Raw genomic sequence first — 8,859 nt, forward strand, 5'->3', positions numbered from 1 at the left:
AAAAATAACACGAAGCCGTGACAAAAAATTAGGAAAAGCATAAAGAAAATTCCATTATATATTCAGCAAGCAACGGCAACGTACCACAAGCGTCAGCAAACAGTACAGAATTTAGGTAAGGAATGTAAGATCGTACGATCATTAAATTGACTATATTTTACTTATTTATTATTCAAAATTTATAAAAATGACCAACGAAAAGTCATTATAAGCATGGAGTTATATGTTTATTAAATAAAAAAAAAGACTGAGTCACACACTTGTTTTAATTTGGCATAGCAGTGCCAAGTTAATAAAAGAGACCTTTTTTATGGCCATTTGACCTTACGGATAGAAAGTGGATTGCATGGTTTGGCCCTAAAGTGCGAATAAGATTGCTTCGTTTAGGAGGTTGCCTTACTTAGCTTAATTGCTCCCCTGAATGACTCTTTAGACAAATAGGCACAATAGCGTTCCTAGGTTTTGTAATATCGTTCCGCTTACTTACAAACACAAGCCTATAGCATTACAGAAGATAGGGCTGGTAAATTCAACGATGAAAAATAGCGACTAGCAAGTGGCAGATTGGCATATCTAACAAAGGAAAAAAAAGAACAAGACGAGAAAGAGCGAGGGATGACACAGAAAAAGAACGAAAAACGTACAAATTAAAAAAAAAGTAAAATTATTGTCTGAAACTGCAGGACACTTATAAAATTGATAGCGAAAACGTTACTACTGATAAATATTAAAATTGATAATAAAAATATTTTTTTTTAATTTAATTCGTATTCAGATGAAAAACTTTAAACATTTTGTGTTAAGTAATTTAAAAGAAACCGAAAATATTAGTACGAACATGAAATAATATTATTATTGAATATTGCACTAAAAAGGTTGTTTTTCCAACTTTCAAGGCGATTGGTCAAGAATTTTTTCGCTCCCATTAATAAATCAATTAGAGCTCAGATATTGTGTGTGGAAAAGAAAAGAAAATTAAACCTACTGTTTATTCTATTGTAGTTAATCAAATTGAAAATTGTTTTAAAAAAATATTCGAACAGTCTGGAGAAACGCTCTAAAGGAAATGGGATTAAAATTATGTTGGAGTTTCACAATAATATCTAAAACTTAAAGAGATCTGAACTATTTATGGAAATGTAAAGAACTTGATAAGTGAAATTTTTTGGAATTTATATACTATGTAAGTTTAATACAAAACTGTAGATGCTATAATCTGAAAAGGAAAATGCATAAAAGTATAATAAAGTAACATAAATTTAACTTTCATCAAATTTTTCTAAGTAATGCAATGTAAAATTTGTACTAATAACTATAAAAACATAACAATGTATATAATATTTGCGAAAATATGAACTAACAATTACAGCAATATACCTGTATACATACATGCACACATGTGTATACATACAAGTGCCTACAGCGCATATCGTATTAAACATTTGGTTTGCAAATTTGAGTAAAAGGGGAGAGAGTTACATAAAAATATGCTCTAAGAGTGCAGCTCCGAGTATAACCACTTCTAATAACGAGTTTTTGTTATTAAAATGTGAATCTAAAAATGTACTGAATAAATTTTTATTTTTATTTATTTTTTTTTTTATTTGAGAAGAAAGTAGCTTAAGGCTTGTCGGACCAACTTCAGTGCGTCCCATTCAAAGTTATGAGTCGATGGAAACTGTAGTTAGGACAGGGTAAAGACTGACCAAGATCGTAAAATCAAACCGTTCGGTAATTATGTTTTGCCGGTCCGTTGGTGCTTATGTCAGCTAAAGCACGTATTTTTCTTTTAGTTGTGACCGTCTGTGAAGTCTCCGTGAGACTAAAATTTGAAATCCTCGGATACCTCCTGAACTAGACAGCTCAAGAATGGCACGTGCGTTGACTTCTTATAGCCTCTAATCCTCTTAACGTAGCGTTTAAGTGTAGACGTACGGATATTTAAACATTATCGTTACAGTATCCTTAAGCTGACTGACCATACATATAGGGACTAATAACCCCCTCTAATAGTTCACAGAGTCGGCTGCCGTAACATAGATTGCGCGTTTGCAGAATCATAATGACAGGACTACAGTGAAACGCAAAGTCTAACGAGGTCAACTCTAAGAAATTAAATTAACAGACATAATTTATCAGTTGTATACCAATAATTCAGAGAACTAATAAAAATAAGTTAATAAAGAAACACTAACGTTCAAGCCTTTTTACTTTTGCAAATTTTCTTGGAAACGGATCTTTTGAAAATCCCTGAACTATCCAGAGGTAGATGCCTCGTAAAAATATTATGTTATTTTGTACTATGTGGAACTACACATTTAGGAACAGAATATAAGAAAGAATCTTTCAAAATGAAATTGTCACTTTAAGCACAAATGACATGTACGCATAAGCATTCAGTTATTTATTTGGTTAGTGACTGTTTGCTCCGAGTTGCATGGACAACCGTAAAATGTGTGTGTAGGATTTGTTTGTTTATACTTTGTAAACTTCTTGTAGCAAATGAAGTAACCAAAACCACAACAGTTGCGTGGAAAAAGAAGATGAACAAACGAAAAAAGGATTCCTTCAAAAGCATACATTATTTATGTTGCTGATAACAACTAAACACGAATGTGAATAGAAATGCATAGACAAATTTCCAGAAAGAAAAAACCTGAAGTGTACTCTGGGTGGGGCGACTATTTCACTATTTTGCCTTTCAAAACACTCAAAAGTTTATTGATCCTTTCAGATTTGTTTTCTTATTATTAGTATTTCTATTCGTGAAAAAATCCCCTACTGATTTGTATATACATCCCGTTAAAGCTGGAAAAAGAATCAGTGCTATGGTACATTATAAATGACAAAAAAGTCAAAATTATATATTATTTATTACTTTATGACCATAAAAAGTATTTATCGAGAAAAAAGTATAGGCAATAAAAGGTAGAGGAAATTTTACAAATAACTTTTGAAGGTAAGTTCGCCAACTTTTCTGTCTTATATTATTATCTCATATAAGCACAGTTTTCTATTAACTTATTCACAAAATAATCAAGCCATCAAGTCGACAACTTTTTCTAAAATTTTTTGATACGTATATAAAAAATGGAATCTATCAATCAACAGCACAACGTCTACAATCAACATTATCATCAATACAAGGCAAAGATCAACATAGGGTAGTAATGAGTATATTAGAGAGCTACAATTCTTAGATGACAATAGACTCCATCATCTTTATATCTTCCCAAAGTCAGGAAGTTATCAAGGAAGATCTTTTGTCAACGCAACTTAGTAGATATTCTTCAGTGATGTCGACTCAAATTGCTCAAGTTTGTCAAGAGTCAAAGTTAAATTGGGCAACCGTCTCCTAATCAATTGTCATAGAGAATAACCAAATGTAGCAGTTGCTTCAAAGTGGGACTCCAGCATACGACCCTCGATATTGATTTGAAGCATATTCCAATGAAGACGTAAACTATAACCATTATTTCAATGATGGTTTCGACAGCGAACTTTTAAACATTAATATATTTCCAGTTACAACGCATTACCAATCTTTTGTAAATGACAGTTTCAATGATGAAATTCTTAAAATTAATTTCGATGAGATAATAAACTTAAAAATTAAATACCATTTAAACGTACGTTTTTATTTTATTCTTTTTTTGTCAGAGAGAGGACGATGTGAACGTGAACTGCGTTTAATCTATAAAAATAAATTATAAACTGAATTTTGGTCAGTTTCTTTAAACGCTTGATTGGAAAAAAAGTTTTCTAATATTTGCAAAAAAAAAAAGCATGATTAGAAATAATGAACATCAGAGTTAGTTTTCACATAATTAATTATTCTAAAAACCTCATATCATATTAAATTGAGTAATAGTTCCATCTGCAGACTCTTAATGACGCCTGCAAAACATCAGAACAAGGCTACACAAAGGTTGACAATTTATCTATTGGCACAGCCTATAAAATAGTTGAATTTAAAGCAAAAGCAAGACAATTTGGAGAGAAAATTGTCCATTATTCGGAATCATCTGAGGGGCATTTACTGAGGATGTTTCTATCGAAGCGCCTTAGTCAAGTATTCCCGTCCAAAAACCAGTATAAAAAGTTGAAAGAAAATAATATCCAAAATATTGTTTTTCGAGGAAGGGATAATTTTATAGGTATTTGCACCTATTTTTAAGTTTATTCGAAGTGAAAATAAAAGATTTGGTGTCTAAATGGAAAATTAAGTTTTATTTTATTAAAAATTCTTTTCACATAGTTCGAGTATTTTTTTAACATTAAGGCTATAGTCAGTTTTAGTAAATTGTTTGAGATAATCCTTTAACCTGTTTCGTTAACTTTTGTTTTAACTATAAAGCAAGGTATAATGTCCGCAAGTATTTGAAAAGTACCCTTGGAGTTGCTGCTTGTTATATGTAAAGGTGTTAAAAAATTGCAAAATCCTTTTTTCAATGGGTTTTGACCATAGGAATCAAAATATTGCGCCCCTGTCTTCGAGTTGAAGTAAAATGCATGATTAGAGTAGTTTGTATTTGCTATTTTGAAGGCACGTTTGCATCTCACTTTCCGAGGTAAATTATTAGCTGGAAAAACCTTGGAGGTATTTTTTTTAAGGGAGCTTTGCCTTAAGTGTTGTATCGTACTCATTTTAAATCGTAATATTCACGTTTCTTCTTTTATCTATTTCTGACATTGAATCATACTCGCAGTAAATTATGCGAGTTACTGCTGATGATAATGCGCAAATTTGCCTTCAATGCTTATTTTTCCTTGTCTTAGCACACAAACCGTTATTACAATGATCAGCGGAGAGGTTAAACGCTTCTTATTTATATGAAGACCACGATTTAAGAGATTGATCACGACTGATTTGAATAGCATATAGCTATAAGCTATAAGCTCTGATTGATCTTAATTTTGCTGCTGAATGATCGAATTGAAATAGTTGAGTGGGTATTTGAACATCATTAACTGACAAATTAAGCCTTTGCACTTAAAAACCTCGAACTTGAAAGGATCCATTGCTCGAACGCATGATTAGCGCTTTTGTAAACCATAGAAAAGCTAAAAATATAGGAACTTGCCCTATGACGAGATTATCTAATAATAGAGTATGCTTTCCAGGATAGATACTTCTACTTTGTTAAATAGATATAAAGCTGCTTTTGTTTGTAAGATTTGCTTTGATGAGCAACCACTATTCCAGGATTAATAGTTGTGTGCCCAAATATTACCAAAAATGTCAGTAAATTGTTTTTCACCACCATGAAAAATTTCACCGGTGTAGTAGTCTGGATACCATCCAGAACATGAAAAATATGTTCGATCAGCATCAGTGTATAATTAAGTGGAGTTTGTATATATGACCTGTAGTAATAATTGTTATCACCTTGCTAAACCAGAACATTATTTAAGTAGACGGAGACAGAGACATTTTGCGGAGTTAGAGTTAGAGAATAAGATTATATGAGGCTTCTTCTGCATTTAGAAAGCTGCTTTGTGTAGGATGAGGTGCAAATAAATCTAGTTTGCTTTTCTTTATGAGTGCTCATAGTTCCTAAACAATTATATCATTTCATTTCTTACATAGATTGAATTTATTCGTGCGCTTCGCTTGACATCTCGTTTGTAACTGACCTATTTTCTATTTAATGCGACATAAACTACATTTTTCAAAGCCTTTTTGAAATTTAGATAATATTTTGCTGACCCCTTTTTCTGCCTTACTCTTTCAAAACGGTTCTAAGTGGCTTGCGATCGAAATCATTGAGAGTAAACTTGCCAGTATCCGCGGTTTGGTCCTTAATCGCATTCAAACGGGATAGAAACAACGGTTTCAAATTTCTAATAAAAGACGAGGAGAATGAACCAATGTCGCACTGTTCCAGGTGACTTATTCCAAATCCAATTTAGTTGGAGTAATATTAAGTACATACTTGCGCAATGTTTCATTTATATGGGCTTTATTTTAATTCCGGTTTCTTTTTTCGAAAGTAAAGAGTAATGTAAGCAGGTATGATAGAGTTACAAAAATGACAGTAGGCTCCGTTTGTACTAACTATGGGTATAGAGATCCTTTATAGTACCAATTTAAAGGCTGTAGTACTCCACACTTTTGAGCTCAAAACACCTACTTTTTTCATTAAACGACAGATCACGAGGATATCTTAAAATTTTATCTCCAATACAACAAGGTTTTATTATATCGCTATAAATAAATAGTGGTGAATATTCCCGCGCTTGTTCTTGAGGATTACAATTTTCGATCTTGGCATTATTTAACAACAATCCAGTTATTTCAACTTCCCACTGATTATTTGTAATAGTAGGATGATTTACAATATTTGTAAATAAGGACAAAATATTCTTTTCATAAACGACTGAATTTTTGCCTAATGGAGTAATGTCAAAATCCTTCATATAGTTCATAGCTTAAAATCTATAGGATAAATGAACTCAAAATACATGTGCATTTCTGTACGCGCAAGACGCTTACTTTGGACTTTATCGTCTCACTTGGTCTCGCGATGAATCTTCTTTTCTTTTTTATACTTTTTTAAAGCCTCCAAATCTTTTTGTTTTATTTTAGTGTTTTTAATTATTGTGTTAAAGACAATGTCAGTCAAAGTTTTAATTAGTTCATAATCAACACAGCTTTTCTGAATTTGCTACTATTGGTTTTGAGGACATACAGCATATGTTTGTGGTTGTTCACTCGCTTTAAATACTTTTATAAGACCATTTTCTCTTATGGAACAGAAGCTAAAGCAAAAATTCGCATTAAATATGTTTATTCTCTATCTTAATAAATCAGTTATGCTTAGTGTATGGTCGATTAATAAACAATCGTGAGTTCGCTAGTCACATTTCTATACTTTCTCGCAGGATAAGAATTTTCCGGATGAAGTTACCTCGCTAAATGTTGAAGCTGTAGGATATATCTTGGATTTTTAAAAACAACTATATATTTTGATTTGTGAAAAATGTGCTGTTCATAATACCAAATTATTCGATCAATTTTCGCACTAATCAGGAAGTCCTTGTTGTAAATAAAATTTTTCAATATGTTTCAAAAATGTTGTTTTGCCTAAGCCTGATGGTCTACTAATAATCTTAGTAAATGAATGGTAAAATTGATAGGACCTTATGGAATACCTCATTTTATAAATATTTATTTAATCTTAAGTAATAAGTTTAATGGCGTCTGACCTTTTTTCAATGTAGATAAAAGGTTTATATAAATCCTTGAGAACACATCTAAATTTAGCCATTTCGATTGTGTGGACAGTTACTAAAATATTTGGGTAAGTTTCACAAAGATGTTTGAACCTCCATGATTGTAACTTCGATCTTTAAATATTTTTTAAGAAGTTCTTGTTTTTCTCTTCCCACTATCAAAATATAATCATAGTGGTTCAACGGTGATAGTATGCAGGAATTACTCCATCACACCATTTTAAACCATGAATAAATTCAGCACAAAAATAATTTTGATTTTTAGTCTTCTCATTTAATTTCTTTTCACCGAGTGGAGATCTGAATAAAAAGTAATTAACTATAACAGATAGCTAATTCATAAATGCTAATCCTCTGAGCTGATTTTATATAATTTTCAGATTTATATTCCAAAAAACTCACTTTCAGCACTAGTTCTGTCGTCACAGCGTTTACGTTCTGTCGTAAACGTCTAAAAATGAATACAATTTAAGTAGTAAACGAGATGCACAAACAACCAAAAACGAATTAACGATGCCTGGCAAATAAACTTAGTTAATTCCATTTCAAAAACTAAATAAAAGCTACAAATAATTTTTGGTTGGAATTGATGTATTTTCCAAATATGCTTTCGCACAACCACTAAAATCTAAAAGGTCACTTGAGATAGTTAAAGATATGAGACAGGTGTTAGAAAGAAGAGATATGTCTCCAAAGAATATTCAGACTGATCAGGGGAAGGAATTTTTTAATAAAGATTTTAAAGAGTTGAAGAAAGTTGATAAAATTTATTATTATTTAACTATTATCACACACGCACTCATATGAAAGCCCCCATATGTGAAAGATTTAATAGAACATTAAAAAACTTAATGTGGAAAATGTTTAGTATAAACGGTAGTTGCAAATGGAGAGATTTACTTCAAACCAAATACAGTAATACATATCACAGAATAATAAAGATGAAACCTAATGAAGTTAACAAAAACAACGATAATCAGATATTACAAAGTGTACATAATTTTCCCAAAAACATTTCCAAAACTAAAGTTTGAAGTTGCTGATTATGTTAGAATGAAGAAACATTTTTTTAAGGCTCTGAACCGAACTAGACTGCGAATATATTTCAGATTAGTAAAATAAAAATTACAAATCCTGCTACATTCATTATTAACAATCATAAGGAGTATGAAATATTAAGGTCATTTTATGAATGCAAAAAGATCGTAACGAAAATGCCTATTTAATGGAAAAGATATTGAAGAAGAAGGCACTCAAGTTGTTCTTGAAATGGCTAGGGTTTAATGAAACTCGTAACTCATGGGTTAACAAAATTCAACTACGTCGATAAAAATGTGTAAGATCAAACGAAAGTGTGTGCTATTATTGCTATTATTATTATCCGAAAAATTTTGGTTGCGTATTCATTTTTTCTTCTTACAAGGTATAACTCACAGCTAATTGCGCAATAAATAAATGAATATTTTACCTGCTTTAATTATGGAAAACAATTGCGATCCGATAAATCAATTGAACTACCAATTTTTACTTCTTAATACACACACAATCGGCAACTCTGTTCAAGCGCTGTGGTCATATTTTTCTCTTTGTGGAAAAATTTTTGCAATTTAATTTCTTTATTGC

Source organism: Glossina fuscipes, unplaced genomic scaffold, assembly GCF_014805625.2.
Source record: "Glossina fuscipes isolate IAEA_lab_2018 unplaced genomic scaffold, Yale_Gfus_2 61541, whole genome shotgun sequence".
Lineage (NCBI taxonomy): Eukaryota > Metazoa > Arthropoda > Insecta > Diptera > Glossinidae > Glossina > Glossina fuscipes.